This window comes from Schistocerca gregaria, chromosome 1 (assembly GCF_023897955.1).
Source record: "Schistocerca gregaria isolate iqSchGreg1 chromosome 1, iqSchGreg1.2, whole genome shotgun sequence".
Lineage (NCBI taxonomy): Eukaryota > Metazoa > Arthropoda > Insecta > Orthoptera > Acrididae > Schistocerca > Schistocerca gregaria.
Genome location: NC_064920.1, coordinates 289,947,377 through 289,974,973, shown reverse-complemented (window position 1 = coordinate 289,974,973; position 27,597 = coordinate 289,947,377). Strand labels below are relative to the sequence as shown.

Genomic DNA, 27,597 nt, shown 5'->3' with positions numbered 1-27,597 from the left:
GTTCAGTGGAACTATTATCACGTCGCTCAACAACGAGCTTTGAGCTAAGAATGTATGTTCTGACCCGAAACACGTGACATAGGCGACACATAGCGATATTATTATCATCTTCGTCATATAATTATGTGGAACGCCTAACACTGCAGATCGTTAAAGTCGGAATACTGCGCTGTGAACATTTTCGAGAGGTATGTATGGCGCATGGTTTCTTTTTTGGTAGAATTTGTGAATTGTATGTACCGTTTCTAATGAGTGACCATTTGTCCGTTCTAGCAACCATGTCAAACCCAACTTGTGCTGCCATCTGTGCGTAGTACTGAAACTACCGATAGATGTCGCAGGAATCGACATAAGATGGCTGCCATGTCACAGCCAGTGCAGATGTATCTTTGGTGCACATACTTTTGTGCTGCAACAGCTGCTCATATCTGCGCAAGCTGTCCGGTTGGTGAATTGTGATGGGAAGAAAGATTTTCGGTAAATCGGCATCAAGACTGTACATTGTGCCTCGTGTATCGTTACTGTCAACCCTTCATTGTACATAACACAGGTAAGTTTCTTATTTAATTATTATGTACCCTGGCTTGTTGATTTTATAATTACCGGCATAACACAGAGACAAGGAACACGTTGCAGAAAGTGTGATGTACAACTCATATTTTAGTCTCTTATGTCATAGTGAAATTACGAATTCAGATCTGATGTGAGGTGCTACGAGAATTTTATTTCGTTGCAGCTTAACAAATATGGTTTATATGCATTGGTTTATTTACTTGTTACTTATTGGGTTTCTAGGAAAATCGGTAGTGTTTATTTACCGGAAATATTAAAATGTCTAATTTACCATTTCCAAGTCGTGCTGATATAGAACATGCTCTGCTCAAAAGTACGAAATTAGATTTTTTTTTTAGTCTTAGGTGATTTTATTGCCACGCCTGCTGTAAATCGTTTCGCGGACCATACCGCCGATGAGGGGGCGTAACCAACATCGGTGTCCTAACACTCGACGAGCCGTATAAAATTACTTTAGAGGATTTATTTATATTTTTTGTGTTGCACTGAAATTGTGTGTAGCGTCGACAACGTTTACCTGTGTACGCACAGTGCTTGACAGAAGCAACTTGTTTGAAATGCGCGCCATTTCTAGTACAAGGTAGTTGTCCTCAGAAATAGTTCGATCGAATTAACGTTAAAAGCGGGGGTGATACCTCGTACAAATACGTGCTGTTGGTCTCGTCCAATATTTGAGATATTATTCAACCAGGAACAATTGGCTTACCGTTTGATTTTTGTTGTTGCAGAAAAGTGAAATTTAAGTGCTACAGTTTCTAAGATTTAACACGCGGTAGGGGGAGATTATTATCACCATACAAAAGAATGTAAATACTGTAAACTACGGGTGTAATAAATCAGCCCTGAAATACAAAGGAAAAATGCATTGTTAGGTCATTGCGGTGTGGCATGTCTCAGTGTAGCCTCCTCTTTGATTATATTGCAGTGTAACAATATTGCGACGAAGAAATAGAATAATCAGATTTAATTCAGGTTTCACTGATATAATTAAATCAGCAAAATCACTCTTCGGTGCATAAGTACGTAATTACTAACTATAATAAATACTAAATGTCTTTGAAACCAAAAGTTTGGTCTGATGAATATTCTCATATTAAGCACAGCTGCCCGAACTCCCATCTATCAGTATAGATTCCACTCATGTGTAACAATATACTCTTTCCGATAACTTCATACATAGAATTTATCTTGAGAATAAAACTTACAAATCTGTTTGCTTCTGCGTTTGATTGTTGAAGACAGTCGTTGGACATAATTACGTTCTAATATTTGTGGCCTGCTATGTTGTTACGATGTTGCAAAACCACAGCAGTTGAACTGTTCACCGAACGGCATAATTTCTGAGTCTTACAGAGCGATACTCGCTAGATCAGTCAATTCCTCCCTTCTTTTCGCCGCGTTTTATTTTGGTCTTTAACCACTCTCGTCCAAAAATTCAAGCGCCCTTTTATTTGGCCCTGAAATGCCGAAGAAAGTTTCATTTTGAATATTTAATGTGGAGCACTGTCAGGTAAGAATTCAATTTAGTTGCTATCAATTAATTGCTACTTACAGCAAAGTTTTCTTTTTTTGCATACCGTTCGTATGCATATAGCAGCGATGTACTGTAATGTGAGATACAAAGAAGTCCGTGTAACGCTTATCTGTAAAATGTACATTAAAGCTCCGTGACAAACGACTCAAGGCAGACCACGCCCTCTTATTGTCATACTGAACTGGAAGATTTCTTTATTAAAGACGACATCTCAAGATTTATGTTTCCCTTTACCGTTTTGGATAATGTCGGAATGTTTCGTTCAAATAATATGTTTACCGAATGTTGAATCCTAATCCTCTTTTTGTGTAGCTTCTTGAATGAAAATTGACCTGTAATATATCTTGCACACAACTTAAAAAGCCAGTTTTAAGACTGAATTATGGGAATATTCGTATTCTATTATCTCAGTTCCAAAACTCAGAGAAATCAAATAATGCAGTTATATACATTTTATTGATGAGTATTTTCAGATGCAAGAAGGGTTCGTTCTTTGATCCGTACAGAATGAACCAGGCCCCATGTGAAGAAATGAAAACCTGAGGATCCAAACCTCTTCATACTTCAGACAGCGCCGGCCGTTGTGGCCGATCGGTTCTGGGCGCTTCAGTCTGGAACCGCGCGACGGTTACGGTCGCAAGTTCGAATCCTTCCTCGGGCATGGATGTGTGTGATGTCCTTAGGTTAGTTAGGTTTAAGCAGCCTAATTCTAGGGGACTGATGACCTCAGATGTTAAGTCCCATAGTGCTCAGAGCCAACTTCAGACCGCACTAACATTAAATTCTAGAAGATGGGCAGAACAAAACATTTGTTAGCGTATAAAGGCAGGTCGTTATTTACAATTTTCTGACGCGGCTCCCTCAAAATCCCCACTAGCACAGCTAACCTGACGTTGCCTTTGTCACGTTTATCTAGGCTACCGTATTTCACACTTGAGAAATTTTTTCACGTGCCCATTCCAGATAGTTCTCCAATGATCTCTCAGGTGCCTTTTTGATTTTATTACAATGTATTGGTTTCAAGTGAAACCCTTTCGATGAAATAAAATTGAGACAAACAAGATATCTATTGCACTTCAATAACAGAATATAAAAGATTTGTAAATAATAGATTTCAGCTATCAATTGCCTTTTTAAATTTTATTGGCAGATCTAATTCAATGAACTGTGGATGATTCAGCCCGACCAGCAGGCATTACATGAATTGATCAAAAATGACTATTTATAGCTGAAATCTAGATCTGCCAATAAAATCTGAAAAGGACGACTGATAGCTCAAATCTGTTATTTACAAGTCAATATAACAGTGCAACAGCCTTCTGAATGGAAGGTAACTTGATATAAGTTTGTTACATAAAATCAAATTATTTAAAGATAAGCGAGCAATTACGTGAATGTGTTTAAAAATAGAATTGTTGGCCTCGGTCTTTACGATGAGCAATTTTTGCTGCAACATTCGTTGATTCCACCAATTAACAACCAAATTATAAAAATACGCACCAAAAGGTGGCGTCACAGCAGCGATTGACATTGGCACCGATCAAAGCTGACGAGTGATACCGAATGTTCCTCACAACGCCTGTTAAGATTACGCTGTCATGATTTCAAACACTTGTCGGTTACCTTGTATTATTGATATTGCGAATGCGTTCAGAAGGTCATAAAGTCAAAAACATGAATATTAAGCGTATGTTTAGGGTCGCGCATTATGTTGCGGGAAACATCAAAATATTAAGATATACAAACTGTTTCGTCGACATTGGAGCCGTAAATTTGTTCGAATGCGAAATATTGCGGACATCTTCTAAGACAAATATTGAAAACCTGCCCAAGCAAGGTTGCATGAGTGAAAAAGTGAAAATAAGCTTAAACCCTTTAGTGACTATTACTTCGTCGGGATTGGGGGAGGGGAGAGAATTTTTATAAAACGAGTGAACTGATGTCCTGACAAAAGCTCCCAGTAATTTAGTTTCACGAAGTACGGTGATCGTTGTTACAATTAAAACTGGTGATAATACCAGAGCCACATTTAACATTTCTTAGGGCTTCGCAAAATTGTCTAAATGTGAGGCTTCACTGAGCATCCTAACCTGCTGTTTTCTGCGATCTGCCCGTCTTACGTTAATGAATGTCGAGGGCAGCGCTCCCTCTAGATAAAGGTGAGAGGTCATTCACGCATCCAGCGCTCTCGACATTCTAGTCACAGCTGCGGTCCCGGCTTGTTAACGCTTTGCAACAGTGGACTGCGACAGTACCTCGCTGTGAAATTGTTTGCCTTTTGCGTGAGGTCCTCGCATCCTCGGTTTACTTGGGTGGCAAGTATATACCAAGACTTATAATGTTAAAAGTCCTGCCTCCACTTTATCCCTGTGCTGTGTACAGACAAGACCTGTAGCCAAAAGACAATTTTCCTAAGATGCTGGAAAAGAAGACAGTACGCGTCGTTTGCTTTCTAGAAACGCTACTAATCATTTCCGTACGTGGATACCCATCCTCCGTACAACACTGGGATTTGTAAAAGCATTCGCTCATATGGAGAACCCTCCCCCGTAAGAATTTCAAAGTAAGCTGCTTCTCATAGCGAGTGTACACGGGGCATTAAACATTTGTTGTGTCTCTCAGAGGCATTGACAGTTAGTGGGATTATCATGATCAAAGTAAATACCGAGCTGCAATGACACGTTATAATTAGAGGGCTACTTACAATCCACATGGACTTACTATTGTTGAGGTGTACTGTTGTTGAGGTTATTAAGAACAGATTCTATAGACAATCATGAAAATTTAATTTTGTTTGCAGCTGTTACTGCTATATTGCGGTTACATGAAGAAAAGGATTAAAAGCGACAGAATGGCATAAACTGCAGTCCACAGGAAGAGTAGCATGACGTTTCGAACTGAATGTCTCATGAGGTAGCGATTACCGAAATGAAATTCGCGATAACAACCACAAGAACATAATTTAGAAGCTAAATATGGTCGTCAGAAAAACTGTTCTTACGCCCATTCAGTGAATGAAAATATTTATCACACGGTCGGTCGTTTCTTACGTAGAGTATTTGGTAAGATTTCAGTTGGAACTGAAAGAGATGGGAATAGAGTTCGAACTGTTTTGAATGGGATGTTGTAGCTTTGATGTAGGGCGACAGTAGCGGGGACAAGGGCTATATTTGGGCAATTCTGGACGCGAATGTTTCCGTGGGTCCTGGGGGTGACACATTTGAATCGTCACCTTCCTATCAGCTTTCTGTTCATCGTTGCTATCGCTAAAAGTCAACTAGGCTGGATGTCTTCGGACAGCATAAAAGTAGTTACACAAAATCGACACGAGGTGTACTACAGGCTAGCCCGCCTCAAATGTGCCTAAGTGTAAGGTAATGTCACGTCGATAAGGAAACTACAACAATAGCTTTTAATGATCACAGCATCAAGGAAAAGACTCCGCAGTCAGTCACATCAATAGTATGATTAATGGCACAGGAGTGCCAGATGGGATCAGCACACGAAATTTCAATTAGAAGCATTCTTGGAAACGTGGCACACTTTACGGAGGAGACGGCGTGCTAACTTTTCTTGTACAGTTCTAAATTTTTCGCTCCTCACAGACATTAAATGAAGGTAGGTGGCAAAAGTAATCAGAGGCATGCTGTTTGATAAAGGTGTAAGTCCACGTTCCATCGGTATGTGGATTATTATTCGAAAGGAATGAAGCACAAATCTGTGTTTGGGTATACTAAATTCTGTTTTCCGTGGGTTTTTAAATCATTTTGTGCTAACGCGAGGGCGCTGTTCTTCGATAATACCCTGACTCAGCTGCCCTTTTACTCTTCAACCTGACTTGATGCTACATCTCTACTCAACAGTCGTAAACTCGAAACCTGATTCAGTCATTGAGTGAACCGTTGAGACCCTCAAGTAACTAACAAGAGACTCATTGGAAGTAGTTATCCTTATTATTTAGAAGTCACTACTTTAGAGAATCATCATTGCCCTTTATTGTCTTACCTGTGCTTGCAAATGGATTTCAGAAGGTTGCTGGACAAGTGGCCACCTTCACTTTTTCAGCAGATCGGGTACTGAGTAACTAGATACAGGCAGTGTTAAAAGAACTAACGTTGCTAATCGGGCAAACGATGTCTGTTAAAAATAATTAAATCAATCCGAGGCATCTTCTCGGCAGGCTTAAGCAGAAACAAAGAACTGCCTACAGATGAGTACTCACTCCTGATGTGGAAGAGAAACTGCCAGATGTTTTGATCGTAAGTGTCAAAGCTTTGTAGCAAGACGTTTCTGTAATGTGTTATGACTGTGTCCGAATCACAGCTGCTGGTACTCGCGCACCTCACGAAATCGAAAAGTCAAAAAAGGCTCACATCCTGAATTCAATTCGTAAACATTTGTTCAGACGTTAACACGAGGCTTTGGAGACGTCGCTCGAAGACAACGTCCAGCACTTTTGCGTACGAGGACACATTAAGCCGCTAGAAGTGAGGAACACCACGGGATTTGGCACAACCGTTGATATCTTCTACTCAGAATGAGCACTGCTCTGAACCAAACTTCACCGTAGGAAGAGGATTCTATTCTACATCTTCATTCCGCAATCCAGCGTGACTTGTGATTGGAAGGATACTTAAAGCTATCTCCAAAAAGGGCAGCGGAAGTGTGCCATAGATACACAACATTTGATTGCTGCATTTGTTTTTGCTCAATGTTCTAGTAGTTGGCAACAATTCCGTAATTGGTAAATTTGTTAGGCATCATTCGTATAATACATGGTTCACATGTCATACTCAGTAAGTTAAGGAATACCCAAAACTCGTTTCACAGAAATAATGAATGAGTGTCCAACGCTCCGCCGATGACAACGTCATTAAAGACGGAGCACAAACTGGTGCTGAAGAACGCAATCGGCCGCGCCCTCTTGAAAGGAAACATTTGTCTTAATTGATAAATGGAAACTACGTGCGCCACCTATGGGTAATGAAATGGAGGCACAGCGGTAATGTGTAAACTTATAACAGGTACCCTGTGCAAGAGTCCCGTAAAAGTATTCACATGTTACAGGAGTGCGTTAAGTTGTGTAGTCCCTCCACCACTGTCGTCCACAGCTCGTGGTCTCGCGGTTGCGTTCTCGCTTCCCGAGCACGGGGTCCCGGGTTCGATTCCCGGCGGGATCAGGGATTTCCACCTGCCTCTAGATGACTGGGTGTTTGTGTTGTCCTCATCATGTCATCATCATCCAGGGAAGTGGCGAAATTGGACTGAGCAAAGGTTGGGAACTTGTGCGGGCGCTGATAACGGCGCAGTTGAGGGCCCCACAAACCAATCACCATCATCATCATCCCCCATTGTCATACAGAACGTCAATGCGGTATGATCTTAAGACAGGCCAACTAACTTTATTGAATGCTGCACTACACTTCAAACTGCCCGTCCGGCTAGCCGCGCGGTCTAACGTGTGCCAGTTCCCGGCATGAATCCGCCCGGCTGATTAGTGTCAAAGTCCAGTGGGCCGGCCAGCCAGCAGATGTTTAAGGCGGTTTTCCACCTACCTTTGCGAATGTGGGCTGGTTCCCCTTTTCCACCTTAGTTACAGTATGTCGGCGATTGCTGTGCAAACACTGTCCCCATGTAAGCATACACCATAATTACGCTACCATGCAAACATTTGGGGTTACACTCGTCTGGTATGAGATGTTCCTGGGGGGGGGGGGGGGGGAGGGGGGGGGTCAACTGGGATCCAAACCACACCTGAACCCTGGGTTCGGTGTGGAGCGGCAGTGAGGTGGGTGGACTGTTGTGACCTGTGAACCACTGAGGGCTACAGCGGGACGAAGCCTCTCTGTCGTTTCGAAGTCCCCAGTTTGATGCACACACTTCAAACTGACACTATTTCTTAACATAGGCAAAAGTCTGTAAACAACAGCTAGAACGTTGTACCAGTTGGTCATTTCCTCGACCATAGAAATGCGGATCCTTAGTCATGGTGGAGCCATTCATAAGCTGCTATGTGAACATCCTCGTCGTTGGAAAATTTCTTTCCTCAAAGTTCTTTAAACTTGCCAGAAAGAACGGAAGTTGCAAGGTGCAAGATCTGAACTTGCCGATCATAAATACCCCCATCTGCTCGATCTTAGCCAAATTGTTGGCACCATTTCACTATTACTGGATGGGACATTGCATTTGGTGTATATAAAGCCATAATTTTCAGTATATCTACGTTCAGTTCAGAACCCACAAGAATAAAAAAAAGTGGTTCAAATGGCTCTGAGCACTATGGGACTTAACATCTGAGGTCATCAGTCTCCTAGAACTTAGAACAACTTAAACCTTACTAACCTAAGGACATCATACACATCCACGCCCGCGGCAGGATTCGAACCTGAGACCGTAGGTATTGCCTAGAACCGCTCGGTCAACCCCGGCCGGCCCACAAGAATCGTAATGCCCTGTGTACTTCAGTTTTAATATATTTTTGTTACCTCGCATTTTACTCTAGTACTGTGATGCTTGTGTTAATTGTACCGCAGCAGAACTGCGTCTGCAGGAAACCAATATACTCTCTTGCTGAGGCTGAATGGCAGCCACAGGGAGGGCCCTGGTCAGAGTAAGTGGCATCAGGGCGGATGACTCGCCGTGAAGTCATCTCTTGCTGGTGGTCCACCGCCAGCTGTCTCTAAATGGGCAAAGTCTAACTGCCCAGTCATGAGACTCACTCGCTTGTGACAAGCTGGGGATGTTTTTGTAACCACCTCGCCCCATAAGAGCTTAAATATGGTGCTAAGAAATATGACCCCAAATCGTTCCCCTCCCTGGCCACACCATGGGAGGAGCGTCAGGCTAAGGATGGCAGTGAAGTTTATTTGCCCCGGTACTTAGTATGTATGAGAGTTGATGGGGAATCTTTCATGTCCATGAAGGCAGTTTTTTGTGGAACATTTGGAAGACAGGTTTGGGTAGGTGGAGGGCTTGTCCAAAATGAGATCTGGGTCAGTCGTGATCAAAACAGCATACTCTGCCCAGTCATGAGACTCACTCGCTTGTGACAAGCTGGGGATGTTCCTGTAACCACCTCGCCCCATAAGAGCTTAAATATGGTCCAGGGTATCATGTATCACAGGGATCTTCTCTTTCAGTCTGACGATGAGCTGCACGCCAATTTAGAGAGGCGAGGTGTACATTTCGTCCAGCGTGTCCACAAGGGTCCGAAGGATAATCTTGTTGCCACCGGTGCCTTCATCTTGGCCTTTGAGGGTGATACATTGCCCGAGAAGGTCAAGGTGATAGTCTACTGCTGTGATGTAAAGCCCTATTTTCCTCCCCTGATGCAGTGCCTTAAGTGCTGGAAGTTTGGCCATTTGTCTTCCCACTGTACTTCCAGTGTCACATGCCGAAATTGCGGACGTCCATCACATCCCAATACTTAGTGCCCCGCCTCCCATCTGTGTCAGCTGCAGAGAGCACCATTCGCTTTGCTCGCCTGACTGCAGGATTCTCCAGAAAGAAAGGAAAATGATGGAGTACAAGACCCTGGACAGACGGACCTATACTGAGGCTAAGAGAAAATTTGAATGCCTGCATCCTGCGTGTATGACATCGTCTTACGACGCCACTACAACAGTTCTGGCACCATCAGCTCCGCCAACCCAAGTCACCTCTCAGAGCCAGAAGACTACACTTGCCCTCTTGATGATGGGTGGCATTTCCCTCCCTGCTGCTCCTGCACCACCTACTTCGTGAGCAACACCAGCCCCCTCCCCCCCCCCCCCCCACCCCCTTGACCATCGGGGACCTCCGTCCCCACTTCTAAGCCAGAGAAGCGTAAGTCTTCTTTGGCTTCTCTCGCTAGGAAGGGGTCTCTTGAGTCACTCCCTTCCCAGGTTTCTGCTACTAGGAAAGACGACATCCACCAGCAGCTGAAGAGCCCAAAAGTAGTTAGTCGTATGGCTTCACGCTCATCCTCAGTCCTGGAGACTGAGCCAGTAAAGTCCTCCCAGCCAGGGAAACCCAAGGAGCAGCGAGATAAATGCAAAAAGAAAACCCCTAAGACCAAGGAAATTGCGGTGGCACCCACGCCACCGCTACCTACAAGCTCTGGATCTGAGGATAGGTGTGGAGATTTTGGCGTCCACTGAGGACCTAGATCTCGCCAGACCCTCAGACAAAATAGATATAGACTGCTCAGGAAAAACGTCAGTTGCAGCAGGTGACAGAGGCGTAAACTGCATTGAATGTTCCATGCCTTCCCAGTCACACGATGTCATCCTCCAGTGGAATTACGGCGGTTTTTCCACCGCCTGGCTGAGCTACTGCAACTGTTAAGCTCTACACCTGCTATCTGCATTGCCCTCCAGGAAACCTGGTTCCCGGTTATGCGGACCCCCGCCCTCTGCAGCTCTAAGGGGTATTTCAGGAACCGTAGCGACTATAATCGAGTGTCAGGTGGAGTTTGCGTTTATGTCCTAAACTCAGTCTGTAGTGAATATGAGCCCCTTCAAACTTCTCTTGAAGCTGTGGCTGTCAGAATGACGACGCAGGAAATAACTTTCTGCAATGTATATCTTCTTCCAGATGGTGCAGTACCCCTGAAAGTATTAGCTGCACTGACTGATCAACTCCCTAAACCATTCCTACTTTTGGGAGATTTTAATGCCCATAACCCCTTGTGGGGTGGTACCTTGCTTACTGGCTGAGGCAGAGATGTCGAAAGTTTGTGTGTCAGTTCGACCTCTGCCTCTTAAATACTGAGGCCACCACACATTTCATTGTGGCTCATGGTAGTTACTCGGCCATTGATTTATGAATTTGCAGCCCAGGACTTCCCCCATCTATCCACTGGAGAGCACATGACGACCTGTGTGGTAGTGACCGTTTCCCCATTTTCCTGTCACTGCCCCAGCATCAGGCCCACGGACGCGTGCCCAGATGGGCTTTAAACAAGGCGGACTGGGGAACTTTCACCTCTGCTGTCACCGTTGAATCTCCCCCACATGGTAACATCGATGTGATGGTTGAGCAGGTAACTACAACAATTGTTTCTGCGGCAGAAAACGCGATCCCTCGCTCTTTAGTGTGCCCGAGGCGTAAGGCAGTCCCTTGGTGGTCGCCGGAAGTCGCTGAAGCAATTAAGGAGTGTCGGCAGCTCTACAGCGGCATAAGTGGCACCCTTGCCTGGAGCCCCTCATAGCCTTTTAAAGGCTCTGTGGCCATGTTCGCTACTTTATCAGACTACGGAAGCAGGAGTGTTGTGAGAGATACGTCTCGACCATTGGGTGCCATATGCACCTTCCCAAGTCTGGGCAAAAATCAAACCTCTTTTCGGGTACCAGGCCCCAACAGATGTCCAGGTGTTACCATAAATGGCGTGTTACGTACCGAAGAAAACGCGATTGCCGAGCAGTTTGCTCGAGCCTCTGCATCGGAGAATTGCGCCCCCCCCCCCCCCCCCCCCCCCCAGCCTTTCACACACTCAAACGGCGGCTGGAAGGGAACGTCCTCTCATTCACTACACGACACAGTGAATCCTATACTCTCCCATTTACAGAGTGGGAGGTCCTCAGTGCCCTTGCACATTGCCTTGACTCAGCTCCTGGGCCTGAACGCAGCCATCTCTCATCTGACTACAAGCGACATCTCCTCATCTTCATCTAGATCTGATGCGATGGCGTCTTTCCATCGCAATGTAGGAAGAGCACCATCATTCCGGTGCTCAAACCCGGTAAAAACCCGCTTGAGGTGGATAGCTATCGGCTCATCAACGTCATCAGCTTCCGCCAGGGTCGCTCTAACACTGATAATCTTGTGTCAATCGAGTCTGCCATCCGAACAGCCTTTTCCAGACAGCAACACCTCATTGCTGTATTTCTTTATTTACGAAAAGCATACTACACGACCTGACATCACATTCTTGCCACATTATATGAGTGGGGTCCCCGGGGCCTGCTCCCGATTTTTATCCAAATCTTCCTGTCGCTTCATACTTTCCATGACCAAGTTGGTGTCTCCCATAGTTCCAGCCATATCCAGGAGAATGGAGTCCTGCAGGGCTCTGTATTAAGTCTCTCTCTATTTTTAGTGGCCATTAACGATCTAGCAGCAGCTGTCAGGCCCTCCATCTCACCTTCTCTGTATGCAGACGACTTCTGCATTTCGTACTGCTGCTCCAATACTGGTGTTGTTGAGCAGCGCCTACAGGGAGTCATCCACAAGGCGCAGTCATGGGTTCTAGCCCACGGCTTCCAGTTTTCGGCGGCAAAGTCGTATGTCATACACTTCTGTTGGCGTCGTACCTTAATGACGATCTACTCACTGTAGTTGAGACACATCGATTCCTAGGACTGGTTTTCGACGCTTGATTGACTTGGCTTCTTCACCTTCGTCAGCTTATGCAGAAGTGCTGGCAGCACCTCAATGCCCTCCAATTGGGATGCAGATCGCTCTACGCTGCAGCAGCTCTACAGAGCCCTTGTCCAGTCCCGAATTGAGTATGGTAGTGTGGGGTATGGTGCGGCAGCGCCTTCAGCATTGCATTTACTCGACCCTGTGCACCAGTGTGGGGTTTTACTAGCGACAGGAGCTTTTAGGACGAGTCCAGCGACCAGCATACTGGTGGAGTCTGGTGTCCCTCCATTGCAGATCAGACGTGCGCAACTGCTCGCCAGTTAGGCAGCACACATTTATAGTTCTTCTGACCATCTGAATTACCCTCTCCTTTGCCCGCACACCGCAGTCCATCCCTCTGATCGGCGGCCCAGGTCGGGGCTAACGATTGCGGTTCGCGTGCGGTCCCTTCTCTGTGAACTGGGGTCCTTCCCTTTACCACCTCTACTTGCGGTCCGTTCACGCACGCCTGCATGGTGTACGCCTCGGCCGCAGCTTCGTCTGAACCTTTCACGTGGCCCTGAGGGCTCCATTAACCCTGTCACTTCCTCTCGAGTCTTGACGTGTTCTGGGGCTCTGAAGTGGTTTACACCGACGGCTCGATGGATGACGGTCGCGTTTGCCCACGTGCCATATTGAATAGAATTCTTTACCCGATGGCTGTAGTGTATTCACTGCAGAGCTGGAGGCAATTTCTCGTGCACTTCAGTATCTCCGTTCATGCCATGGGGAGTCTTTTATGTACTGACTCCCTGAGCAGCCTGAAAACTACCGACCAGTGCTGCCCTCGTCATCCTTTGGTAGCGTCCATCCAGGAGTCCATCTATGTCCTGGAACAGTAGAGTCGTTCAGTGGTGTTCGTCTGGACCCCTGGTCACGTCGGAATAGCAAGAAATGGACTTGCTGACAGGCTGGCCAAACAGGCTACACGGAAACCACTTCTGGAGATGGACATCCCCACAACTGACCACCGTTCGTTATTATGCCACAAGGTTTTTCAGCTTTGGGAGACGGAATGGCAAAATCTCAGTACGCACAACAAACTGTGTGCCACTAGGCGGACCACGAATGTGTGGAAGTCCTCGATGAGGGCGTCTTGCATGGACTCTGTGGTTCTCTGCAGGCTCCATATTGGCCATGTGTGGGCGACCCACGGCTACCTCCTGCGCGGTGAAGACCCACCTCAGTGCCGGTGCGGCGCCCGGTTGACAGTGGCCCATATTCTTCCGCTATGTCCTCCGTGTTTTAGGATGAAGGTTTTAATGTGTTGCAGGGTGGCAGGCTTTTCCTTTTTATTTTCGTGGTCGGCCGGCCACTGTAATCTGCTTCCTTGTTTTCTCTCTTCTAACTTTTTCTTGCATCTCTCTGTCGTTCTCTTGTCCTCTTTTGTTCCTTTTAGTGTTCGTTGCCTTTCCTTCGTTATTGTGGTCTTTCCTTTACGTTTTGTGTTATAGGTCTCGTCTATTTTATCCTCACACTTGTGGCATTGTTTTATTAGGAACAAGGGACCGATGACCTCGTAGTTTGGTCGCTTTCCCCCTCTTTTAAACCAACAAACCAACCAACCAACCAACCTGGGAACTTATACCTTTCTATCTAAGGTGTGGTCCAAGTTCCATAGACTTCTGGGCCGCCAGAGATCCTCAAACGTACTGGACCTCTTCCTTCAGAAGTGTGTCTGCACTGATGTCAGCTCCTGCTGAACGTCTTATGAACCAGTTCGCGACGGTGCAGCATCATCATCATCTTACATGATTGCCTTGCGGATGTGTAAACAATGAAGACATCCCCCTCTCCTTGACCTCAGTTTGCCACATTATATAATGAACATTTCATTGACTTGGTTTTGCTTCACTCTCTTGCCTTGTCTCACGATACGGCCCAGGGCCCTCATTCCATTAATAAACAGATGATGCAACATGTGACCTATACTCAACAGCTCCATCTCCTCTGGGCCTTCAACCATATTTGGCTCAATGTTTTTTCGCGAGATAGTATCATCGTTACAACCCTTGAGCCAATCAAAGACCTAACATCCGTAGACAGTTAGCCGAGTAGTCTTACCAACATGCTCTGCAAACGGTTTGAAATAATAATTGCCTGCCAGTTACGCTGAGTTCTCAAATGACGATGGCTTTTGTCCCCACACCAGTGTGGTTTCCGAGCGCGATAATCCACAAGAGACAATCTGTTTAGGTTGGAATTGGCAATCCAACAGGATTTGTCTAAACGCCAACACATCATTGCAGTCCTTTTTTTTCTCCACATTGAGCACTCGTGGTGCCATCACATCTTAATTTCCTTGGGCCATCTGATAGACCTCTTCTTGGCCCCTTTCCCTTGGTTTTCAGTTCCTATCCACAGCGCTCTAGTCCAATCGCCCTTGAACTTTCGCCGGCCGGAGTGGCCGAGCGGTTCTAGGCGCTACAGTCTGGAACCTCGCGACCGCTACGGTCGCAGGTTCGAATCCTGCCTCGGGCATGGATATGTGTGATGTCCTTACGTTAGGTTTAAGTAGTTCTAAGTTGTAGGGATCCATTTGAACCCCTTGCACTTTCGTTGCTAGATGTGTGCCTTGACGGTGCCTTCAGCTTTGAAATTGTTAAACCTAGTCCATCAGCATGGTGTTGGACTGGCTACTGACACCTTCTGGATTAATCCCATAAATATATCCTTGCCGACGTAGGACATCCCTGTTCAGTTCCGACTGTACAAAGTCTTGATCACTCACACAACCATCATTCGACAACTTCCTTACAATTATTCTTTTTGCATCTGAGGGGCGTTTACCCCCTGACAACCGCCCTTGCTAGAGATTAACTGCGCCCTCTGCCAGGACCTTCTCCTATCCTCCCCAGAATTTACTCCCTGTTGTTTCTCTCCCTCCCTTTTCAAAATATGTTCCTTTCAGTTCTCCCGGAGCATCAGGGTGCTGTCATCTTTTACATTAACGGGTCTAAAACCATCTCACACCAGGCACAAACACCATTCCTTGTTGGGAAACATGTAGTGGTTTTATAACTGAGGTGATGCTCCGTAACAGTGCTCTTAAACGGACGTCTCATGAAAGCGTTTTGATTTGTAGTGACTCAATCTGCAGTATATAGGCCAATGACGCACATTTCTCTTATCGCCCAGCGATATCTGATATTCATGACTCTCTCTTTGATATTAGTGATACTGACTGTTCGGTTGTTTTTGGATATTATGTCCTTTGAATATCCCAAGGAATCACCTGACCGACCATTTGCCTTGAGAAGCGATTACTCGCTCCCGATCCGCTTTGATGGTCCCAGGTGCGGTTTTGCATGTGCAACTAAGCCCTTTGCCCACAGGAGATGGAACACAATTTGGTGAGCTACTGCGTTCTCTGCGAAACACCACACTACCAGGGAGGCTACTGCTGCATGGTATTGCTCTTCCCATTCCTCCCAGAATGCATCCAGTATTGTATTTCATACCAGGCTGACCCATAGTTTTATTTTACCTAAGTAACCACCGTCATATTGTGGTTGTGGAGCGTTATTGAGTTACTCATACTCTTGGTTCTCCGAGCTGAGCAGTGTTCCGAATTCTTTTCCCGTCATGCTGGCGGACGTCTCATGGACAGTTGAACTGGTTTCCCGTTTTTTTTACCGCGACAGTGGTTTTTATTCTTGGTTATAACGTTTTAAATTACCTTCGTAGCGGGGGGTGAGTTGTTTGGTGTGTATAATGCTACAAGCTGGGTCAGACCCTCCGTCCTTTGACTGCTACCTCTGCCATCCCTCCTTTCGTCTGTTTTAATTGCCTTTAGGCGTTTTGTCTCTCTTGCTGCTGCAACCAGTTTCCCGTTTTAGGAGTAGCACTCCGTTGATGAATGGGTGCTATCCTCTCGTATAACGATTTGCCTACAATGGATCGCTGGTAGAACGGCTATGGGTGGCGTCCCCCTTCGCTTGCAGATCCCCATGGGACACCCATGTTGGCCGTAACTGTTCCTCACATCTTGTTTTATTATGAACGAGCCAAGTGTGTCTATTACATTTTTGCCTTTCCTCTTTTCTGTATATTTTGAGTAGATGGTATTCTGTACTTAGTTGCTGTCTTCGCCCTTGACGGGGTTGGCGAATGTCGGTTGCGGGAGAGGTTTCTCTCTCGGCGTGACTGCGCTTTGGGAGACCACTTGTCTGCTGTAACGTATTCATTACGTTCTACGACCGGTCCTCGCGTTGCGTAAGAGTATGTATTTCCTGTTGGTAAACGCTCAAGTGATGTACACAGGACTGACCACCTCTATCGATCGGTAACAGAAATGCCTCTACATTGGCCTGAAAATGCTGACAGTTTAGATGAAATGGCTTTTTCATGAGTCTTGTGGTCTGTTGTGAGCATTTGTGGAACACATCTAGAGCACATCTATGAATATCCAATAGTGTCAGTCATTACACACGAACTTCAATGTTCGCAGATAGCAGTAGAGCCAATTGTTGAATTATAATGCGCCAGTCTGCATGAGTAGAGGCATCCACGAGATTCACCATGTCGGGAGCTCTGACTTAGGACGTCCCGAACGTGGCCGATATTTGACTTGTTTCTTCTGCACTTTTGACGGTTTTACTCTTCCCCCAACAGTACTGCCATCAGCTGCATGATTGATATAAATACTGCAAACATACGTTTGTGAGTCTGCACACTTTTTCCGCAACCAAGTATTGATGTTTCACTACGACTGCCGGTATTGTTCGATGGTTCGCAAACGTGTAGAAGAAACAAAAAATTTGGAGCATATAAAAGGGCGTCTCCCTCTGGAGGATGATGCAAAATGGTGCACATAAAATGGAGCTGCTAGAAGAGTCGAAATAAAACTACTTTGCAATAGGAATTAATCCTGAGCTAGTGAAAGCTTCAGAGTGTATTGAACAATAACAATGAATACGCGCGTTCCTTGAATTCAGGGAGGATAATGTACCACTTAACATGCGTCGCCAGATGTAGATGTAATTAGACGGAGCACCTGCACACTTTTCTGTGCATGTACGTGACTTACTCAATGGGGCGTACCCCAGGAGTTGAATGAAAGGGAAGGCCACCTTCTCCCCTGATCTGACGCCTCTTTTTTGGGCGCTTCAAAAGCCTTCTGTACGTGATCAGTTCCCGAGGATGATGTACTTTTAGAGAACACCAGAATTTTCTGCGTAGATGTTACGGCATTGTTGAATATGGTGGTCGCAATTTTGAACGCCTCCTGTATAATGTTCAACATTCTTGAGTAAACAGCACATTATCTTCGCTGAACATAGAGGGTGTACATTGATTGCTCTTGTTCTTGAAATTACAAAGCTTTCACTAGCTAAGTGTTGCTGTCCAGGCCGTCAGTTTATATTCCAAAGTTGCCTTTCGACTCCTATGAGCTTCAAATTATGCGCATTATTTTGAATCATCCTGTAAACTAAAATTTGAGACATTGTGTACGGAACTCTCTCTGTACTAGGAGTGACAGCAAAAGAAACACTTCGATCATAGAACAGATAAGAGTGGAAGACGTGATATTATGACTCTAAAGAAAATATTCGTTGCTGGATTCTGCAGGTTGGGACCTAATGGAAAGTGAATGGATGCTACCTGAAAACATGCATTACCATGGATGCGTTTGCTGAAGAGCATAAAGCATTGAGAAGGCTAGATGCGGCAGCAATGGATGCCACATGTATGTTGCTGTGGTGGTGGTGGTGGTGGTGGTAGTAAGACGTTATGATCGTCAATTGTAAGCAGATTGCCCGTATTATTTAAACTTCCCAGGCACGTTTTTCGTGGATGTGTGAGTTAATTGTATAGTAAGAAAGAGCATACTAGTCTACATAATTCATATCCACAGATTAGGAGCGATACTGGCGGTTTCATTGATGCTTTCAGAAGCAGCTGCGTCATGTGACGAGCTATAATAGACTCTGCTTTATGAAGCTATGTGGGATCAAATTACATGACAGCGAAATGCGTACTATTACCGTCGCGAAACCCGCATCTAACCCATCTGAATACCTATCCATTAATTCTTCATAAGATTCAACTAGTGTGCGCAAAACAGAAGTATTTTAGAATAATTACCACACCCGAATGCTTCGGCAGGTGTCCTTTTGATTGGCTAGTTTGGAAGTTTAGTTTTGCCAATCCAAATATTGATCGTACACATCTTCTATAGCCAGCTCTTAAGGCGATAAAAATTCGCGACACCTCTTTCGTCAACGTGTCAATGGCGTTTCACTCCCTAGAGTAAGAGCTCACACTCCTACTGCTTACGAGTGTGTGCGGAATGTTGGTCTCTGGTAGCATGAAATTTTACTTAAATATGCTGGAATTCTCTCTGTCCATTCTCCTTGTCTGGAAAATTGACAACAGGTAATTTGTCTCTTGCAGCTGGTAACAAGCTTTGCACATTGGTTTCATCTAACAGCCTCTTAAAAAGTCACTTAATGCAACGACTCAACCAGATACTTCTCTTGAGTCTAAAACATAATGCTACATCATTCAGCAGCACCTCGATAATCACCACTGAGCACAGATTACCAGCACTGTATCGGAAAGTAGATTGAGGAACTCCCTGAAGAAGAGTTGTATCGCTGATGAACCAGCTTGCTTAGGATCCTAATCAGAATTTTCCCGAAAAGAGGCAGGATCGGTAACAGCTGTAAGTACAGCACTGATGGAGGATGGGCTTCCATTCTCCTTCGAAGTATCAGTACAAGAGGAGAGCATGCTATTGTGGATTTGCAGGAATCCCTGAGTAAATATTGCAAAGTTGTGGATGTTTGTGCATACACCAGTGATTTCTGTTTTGGAGAACTTAGTGAGATGCAAAAGTCATAATTGCGAAAGTGTTGCCGGTACAGGATTTTGTGCAGAAATTGACCTCTTCGTTATGGGACAAATGTTCGATGGGTGGCCAGATCATACATCGAATTGTTCTGAATGTTCTTCAAGCCAAACAATTGTGGCCCAGTGACTTGAAGCATTGTCATCCATAATTATTTCATTGTTTGGGAACAAGAAGTCTATCAATGGCTGCAAATGGTCCCCACATAGCCGAATACAACCATTTCCAGTCAATGATCGGTTCAGTTGGATCAGAGGACCCAGTCCATTCCATGTACCGGTGAACACAGCCCACACCATTATGGAGTCACCACCAGCTTGCACAGGGCCTTAACATCTTGGGTCCACAGTTTCGTGCGTGTGCTCCCTGCAGGTCCGTGGTAAGAATAGGCCTGAGGTATTCCGGCCGAGGCGACTAAAAGGAATTTCAACCATTTCGGCCTTCAATGTGATGGTCCCCATTGGGGTTTGACCTCCATTTTTCAAAATTCTACAGAAATACGAGCCTTTTGGGGAAGGACACCTTACGTGGTGTATCACCGGTCCTCAGTGCACTAAGACCTTGGCACTCATCATCGTAAAGGCGTCGTAACTGCACCCACAGTTCATCAATTCGGGCCTAAACACCTGATGAGTTGCACCAGTTACGCCCATAGTGCGCCGTGTTTTATTGTCGTGTCCTCGTTTTAATCAATCTCGTGTTGTCCTGTCTCTGCCATCTACCTTACAGGAAATTTTGGCTGATGACGCTCGAGCAGCTGCTCGTGTTCTTCGTTTTATTACTTTGACGGACTTGTCCAAAGACATTTGACTCTTTTATTTTATCTGCGTCTTTGTAAGAACTTCCTGGTGTCTCCCCCCCCCCCCCCCCCCCTCTGAGTTTTACCAGATTATATGTGCACATACATTTGTGACTGGGCGCTAATGACCTTAGCAGTGAGCTCCCTAACCACCCTCCCCCCCCCAAAAAAATCTCACCTGACCGGGCCACGGTTTTCCAGTCGTCTAGGATCCAACCGATACGGTGACGAGACCGGGGGTGGTGCGCAGGCGATGTCTTCCTGTTAGAAAAGGTGCTCGCGTCGGTTGGCTGCTGCCATAGATCGTTAACGCCAATTTTTGCGCACTTTCCCAAGGGATACGTTCGTCGTTTCTCACACTGATTTGGGCAATTATTTCAAACAGTGTTGCTTATCTGTAAACACCCCCCCTGTGGGTTCGGGGGTAAGAATAGGCCCGACGTATTCCTGCATGTCTTAAGAGGCGACTAAAAGGAGTCTCAACTGTTTCGGCCTTTAATGTGATGGTCCCCATTGGGGTTTGACCTCCATTTTTCCAAATTCAACAGAAGTAAGACCCTTTTGGGGAAGGACACCATATGTGGTGCACCATCAGTCCTCTGTGCCCTAAAACCTTGGCACTCTTTATCGTCTTGGCGCCGTAACTGCACCCTCCCTCCCTCATTTTGGGCATACACACCTGATGGATTGTGTAAGTTACGCCCTTAACGCGTCACCATCTGCACCCACGATCACTATGGACTACCCATGGCACTCAAAATCCAGCACGGTAGCCAGCCTGTTGTGGTGGGGTCGTCATGTACCCTCTAGGTTGTAGCCCCCTGACAACACAGGGATCGTACTGCCGATGCCTGAGCTGACACCTGCTCACGTAAGCCAAGGAGTAGATGCCCGTCTCTCTGGGGCATCGGGACTCCCGGCAACGGCCAGCCTGCCAGGTGGCCTTTGCTGTGGCTGGGTGGCGCCCGTGGGGAGAGCCCCTGGTCGGAGTGGGTGGCATCGGAGCGGGTGCCCCGCAATGAAGCGGGTGAAATCTGAATCTGGTGGTCGCCCGACCGCCAATGTCTCTAAGCGTGGTAAGGTGGAATTTAACGCTGTGACATATAACCCGAAATCGTTCCCTTCCCTAGCCACACCATGGGAGAAACGTAGGGCTGCAGACAGACAGGAGCCGAATTCGCCACGATACCTTGTACGCAGCAGAACTGATGGGATTCGTTTTTGGGGACTAAGCCTCTTTTCTTTGTGCACAATCTCGAAGATAAGTTTGGGGAAGTGGCCATTCTGATACAAGCAGCTTCGTCTGCACAGTCCCAGGCATTACTCGCCTGTGAGGAGCTCGGTGACATCCCCGTTACCATCACTCCCCATAAGTCCTTAAATTTGGTCCAGGGGATTATTTTTCATAAAGATCTTCTGCTACAGTCTGATGACGAGCTACGTGAGAACCTGGCACGGCGAGGTGTACACTTTGTCCGTCCGTCTTTCGGGGGCCGAAGGATAATAGGGTCGTTACCGGTGCCTTCATCCTGACCTTTGAGGGAAACTGCTTGCCTGAGAAGGTCAAGGTCATGATCTACTGGTGCGATGTCAAGCCCTATGTCCCGCCCCCTATGCGATGATTCCAGTGCTGGAAATTCGGACACATGTCCTCCAGGAGCACTGCTTGCCCCATGTGTCGTGATTTTGGACGACCTCCGCATCCTAATGCTATGCTCCGTCTTCAACCTGCGTTAACTGTGGGGATCATCATTCTCCCTGCTGACCAGACTGTGCAGTCTATCAACGAGAGCGGAAGATACAAGGAATTAAGACCTTGGACCGTTTAGCTTACCAAGAGGCATAGAAGAAGCTAGAACGACTCAACCCCACACCAATGTTGAGGAGTTACTCTACCGTCAAATTGCCGCCACCAGCTCCAGCAAAGACTCCTTCTCCGTTGGCCCACAGAGAAATCAAGTAACAGGACAGGCCACTCTCTCTTCCACTACTTCCAAAACACCCAGTTTGGAAGCAGTGCGCCCCAAACAACCGGGGACGTCAGTCCCCACCTCTCAGCCGGAGCGGCGACAGCCCTCTCCGGCTCCTCAGCCAGGGAAGCGACAGCTCTCTCCGGCTGCTCAGCTGGAGACGCAACAGCCTCCTCCGGCCTCACTTGTTCGGAAGGGATCCCTTGAGGGAGTCCCTTCCAAGGTCTTCCCCAGTGTCTCACAAGACACTAGCCAGTGGCTGAAGAAGCCACCAGCTGCTGGTCGAAGGGCTTCACGCTCTTCCCCTGTTCCTGATAATGCGTCAGGAAAGCCCTCCCAGCATGTCAACCCTCCTCCCAAAGACAAGAGAGAGAAGAGGAAGCTCTCCAAGAAGGATAAGGACCCAGTGGTTCCCGCACCACCGCTTCCTGTCAGCTCAGCGTCTGAGGATGAGGTCGAGCTCTTTGCGTCCCCCGATGACCTGGATCTCGCTGTCTCCTCAAACGATGGCCGTAGCGACGTTCATCACTAAGTCGGTGGCAGCATGTGACCCTGCGAAGTAATTTGCCTTTTCAGTGCCTGAATGCCCCTACAGGACACGCTTTGTACAATCCTCCAGTGGAATTGTGGCGGTTATTTTAGCCATCTACCTGAGGTACGTCAGCTTCTAAGCATGACACCTGCTTTATGCATTGCCCTCCAGGAAACCTGATTCCCGGCAATGCGGACTCCTGTCCTCTGTGGATACAGGGGTTATTACTGCAACCGTAGCGCTTACAATAGTGTGTCGGGTGGAGCCTGCGTGTATGTCCTTACCTCTGTATATAGTGCTCCTGTGCCCCTTCAAACCTCATTGGAAGCTGTGGCTGTCCGCGTAGGGACTACCCAGGACATAACCGTCTGCGGTGTCTATCTCCCTCCAGGTGGTACAGTCTCCCTGACCGACTTGGCTGGACTTGTCACCCAACTTCCCACGCCTTTTCTTCTCCTGGGGGATTTTAACGCCCACAATCCCCTGTGGAGTGGAACGAAGATTACTGGCCGAGGCAGAGATGTCGAGAATCTTATCTCCCAACTCGACCTCTGCCTCTTAAACACTGGCGCTGCCACACATTTCAGTGTGGCGCATGGCACGTTCTCGGCCATAGATCTGTCGTTGTGCAGCCCAGGGCTTGTACCATCGGTCCACTGGAGAGTCCATGACGACTTGTGTGGTAGTGACCATTTTCCCATCTTCCTTTCACTACCCCAGCGTCGCTCCCATGGCCGCTTGCCTAGATGGGCATTTAGCAAGGCAAACTGGGACACGTTCTCCTCTGCTGTCACTGTTGACTCTCTCCCCCACGGTACCATCGATGTGGCGGTTGAGACACTGACTGCAGCGATTGTTTCCGCTACGGAACGTACCATTCCTCTTTCGTTAGGGTGCCCCCGGCGAAAGTCAGTGCCTTGGTGGTCTCCGGAGGTCGCTTAAGCCATTAAAGAACGTCGGCGGGCTCTTCAGCGGCATAAGCGGCACCCGTCCTTGGAGAACGTCATTTTCTTCAAACGTCTCCGTGCTCAGGCACGGCGGCTCAAGAGGCGGAAGCAGGAGTGCCGGGAGAGGTATGTTTCCACCATTGGTTCGCGTACTTCACCCTCCCAGGTGTGGATGAAGATTCGGCACGTCTTTGGATTGCAGCACTCTACAGGTGTCCCAGGGCTTACCATCAACGGGGCGCTATCTACCGATGCCGATGCAATCGCCGAGCATTTCGCACAGCACTATGTTCGGGCCTGTGCGTCGGGGAATTACCTGCCCGCGTTTCGCGCGCTGAAACGCCGGGAGGAATGCAAACGGCTTTCTTTTGCTTCTCGCCACCCTGAGGCGTATAACATACCCCGTTTAGTTTGTGGGAACTCCAAAGCGCCCTGGCACAGTGCCCCGATACAGCCTCTGGGCCAGATGGCATCCACAATCAAATCCCACCTGTCTCCGGACTGTCAGTGGTGTGTTCTTGCCACCTTCAACCGCCTATGGGGCGATGGTGTCTTTCCGTCGCAGTGTCGAGAGAGTACCATCATTGCGGTGCTGAAGCCTGGTAAGGACCCGCTTAATGAGGATAGCTATCGGCCCATCAGCTTGACAAACACTCTGTGCAAGCTACTGGAATGTATGGTGAGTCGACAGCTGTGTTGGCTGCTCGAGTCTCGGGGTCTTCTGGCTCCGTGCCACAGCGGCTTCCGTCCGGGCCGTCCCACCACCGATACTTTGGTCTTCCTTGAGTCTGCAATCCGCACTGCTTTTTCCAGGCGCCAACACCTCGTCTCCGTCTTTTTCGACCTCTCCAGAGCATATGACACGACATGGCGGCACCATATTCTCGCCACGTTGCACGGGTGGGGTCTCCGGGGCTCTCTCCCCAATTTTATTCAGAATTTTTTATCTGGTCGGACATTCCGCGTTTTAATTGGCACACCCCATAGTTCACTTCATATCCAGGAGAACGGCATTCCACAGGGCTCTGTATTGAGCGTGCCTCTTTTCTTGTGGCCATTAACGGGCCTTGCAGCAGCAGTAGGGTCGTCTGGCTCACCCACGTTTTATGCTGACGATTTCTGCATCTTTTTCAGCTCCTCCACCATTGGTGTTGCAGAACGTAGGTTGCAGGGAGCCATACGCAAGGCGCAGGCGTGGGCCCTAGCCCATGGGTTTCAATTTTCTCCTGCGAAGACTTGTGTTATGCACTTTTGTCGCCGTCGAACTGTCCATCCCCACCGTGAGCTCTATTTTCAGGATGCCATGCTCAGGGTTGTTGACACCGTTTTCTGGGATTGCTGTTCGATGCCCGGCTTACGTGGCTTCCACACATTCGTCAGCTCAAGCGTCAGTGCTGGCAGCATCTGAATGCCCTCCGCTGCCTCAGCAGCACAACTTGGGGTGCAGATCGTAATACGCTGCTGCAGCTCTACAAAGCCCTCGTGCTGTCCCGACTCGATTATGGGAGTGTGGCGTATGGCTCAGCGTCGCCCTCAGCGTTGCAACTGCTGGACCCCGTTCACCACTGTGGGGTTCGACAGGCGACAGCATTACGCACCAGTCCTCTTATAAGCCTCCTTGCTGTGGCTGGGGTTCCTCTGCTTCGTATTCGGCGTCAACAACTGTTAGCGAACTATGCTTCCCACGTCCGTTGTTCGCCCCATCACCCTAACCACAGTCTCCTTTTCACTGATGCGGCAGTCCATATGCCACACCGGCGACCGCGATCAGGCCATACAATTGGGATCCGTGTTAGGTCACTCCTTCGTGAACTTGAGTCTTTGCCTATTCCATCTGCTTTTCAGGTCCACCCACATACACCACCTTGGTGTATTCGTCGGCCGCAGCTTCGGCTGGAACTTTCCCGATGGCCAAAGGATTCAGTTCCTCCTGCAGTCTTGCGCCGCCAATTCCTTGCTCTCCTCGGCGCATACCATGACTCGGAGGTTATCTACACCGATGGCTCGATGTTTGATGGCCGTGTGGGGTACGCTTATGCTCATGCGGACTATGTCGACCAGCGCTACTTGCCGGAAGGCTGTAGTGTTTACACCGCAGAACTGACAGCCATTTTTCGTGCCCTTGAGCGTATTCGTACCAGCACTGGAGAGCCCTTCGTCATTTGCAGTGACTCGCTCAGTAGTCTGCAGGCTCTTGACCAGTGCTACCCACGCCATCCCATTGTTGGTGCCATCCAGGGGTCCAATCACACTCTTGAACAGCGTGGTCGTTCGGTGGTGTTCATACGGACCCCGGGACACGTTGGGATCGCGGGAAAGGAACTCGCCTACGAGTTAGCCAAAGAGGCTGCCCGCAAACAGACCCTGGAGATCGGCCTACCGGCAACTGATCTCCGAAAGGTTTTGCACCGTCGAGTCTGTGGGATGTGGGGAGATATGACGCACTCTTTCTGCACCCAATAAGCTGCGGCAAGTGAAGGAGACCACGACTGTGTGGGGTTCCTCCATGCGGGCCTCTCACAGGCATTCTGTTGTTCTGTCTAGGCTCCGCATTGGTCACTCTTGGCTGACGCATGGTCATCTGCTGCGTCGAGAGGACCCCCTCGTTGTCTTTGTGGTGAAAACATGACGGTGGCCCATATATTGTTGGAATGTCCTCTTTTACCGCCCTCAGGCGAACTTTTAATCTCCTGGGTGATTTACCATCTCTTTTAGGTGACGATGTCTCTGTGGCAGATCGTGTTTTAAATTTTATTCGATCAAGTGGCTTTTATAGGTCCCTCTAATTTTATTGTCACCCTCCTTTGTGCTGTATATTTTACTTCGTTTTGTCTTGTAATTCGACTCAGCCCTAATCTTTGGGCTGGAGGTTTTAACGTGTTGCTGAGTGGCTGGCTCATCCTATTATTTTCGTGATCAGCCAGCCACAGTCCTCTGCTGTACAGTTTTAATTCCTTCTGCCTTTCTTCTCTGTGTTTTTGTTGCTGTGCTCCGTTTTCTGTGTTGTCTTGCTATTGACCTTGGGCCTTTTCTTCCCCCGGAATTTTTTATTTTAGTGCTTCGCCTGACTGGTGGATAGTTTCACTGTGCTCTGTGTTTTTATGAAACAAGGGACCGATGACCTTTGCAGTTTGGTCCCTTTAATCTTTAAATCAACCAACCAACTTTATGTGTTAACACTGAAAACGCCGCAGACCTCAATCGTTCGGGCCGTCGGCCATTGCGTTGTCCATGATGAGAGGTAGTGCCTCAAGTTTGGTATTCTCGGCACACTCTTGATTCTATGGGTGTCCAAAATATGGAGTTCTCTAATTTTTAAAATGGAATGTCCAATGCGCCTAGCTCCAACTACCATTCCGCTCACAAGGTCTGTTAATTACCGTCGTGGCGGCAATAACCCCTTCGAAAACCTTTTCACATGAATCATCGGAGCACAATTGAAAGCTCCGCCAGTGCATTGCCCTTTTGTACCTTGTGTATGAACCACCACCACCACCACCACCACCATATATGTGTGTGCATATCGCTATCCCATGACGTCTGTCACCTCCGTGTACAGTATAAGCACACTGGGGGAAAAAAATCATTTCAGTTCAGCAGGGAAGAGTTGGCACAAGTTTCTTCAGGTGAGCCCTAACCAGCCCAGTCCACTCAATGATGATTAGATCCCGCAGAGTCGCCAAATTGCGGAGATCGTGATTCATATATTATCATCCGCTTTACCGAGTAATTCATAGACATTCTGTGGGATTAATATCGGGTAATTTAGAAGCCCATCAGGGATGTGATAGGATGCGTGAACGTGGTTGTGGTCATCATGCAAGATGGAAATGCCACAGCATATTCATCAAGAAGATGTAGAAGAAACGGCAACAGTTGAACGCAGGTAATGTTGAGATTAACATCTTTGTTCCTGCTGAAGGTAATCTGAATGAGAAGAGCCAAGTTACTGAACTAAAAACACCCCCAAAACGTAACTGAACAACCTCGGGTCCACACACTGCGG

At 47.4% G+C, this 27,597-nt stretch overlaps 1 protein-coding gene across 2 annotated transcripts in view; it reads left to right on the top strand.

Moving 5' to 3' along the window:
• The first annotated feature begins 250 nt into the window (after positions 1 to 250).
• Positions 251 to 27,597, top strand: part of LOC126341299 (kelch-like protein 26) — a 272,243-nt gene continuing 244,896 nt past the window's right edge. The window contains exon 1 of one of the 2 annotated variants that reach the window (XM_050001763.1): positions 251 to 550. The gene's annotated coding sequence lies outside the window, so the exon portion shown is untranslated. The remainder of the gene's footprint in view (positions 551 to 27,597) is intronic. The other variant, XM_050001765.1, reaches the window with a different exon arrangement.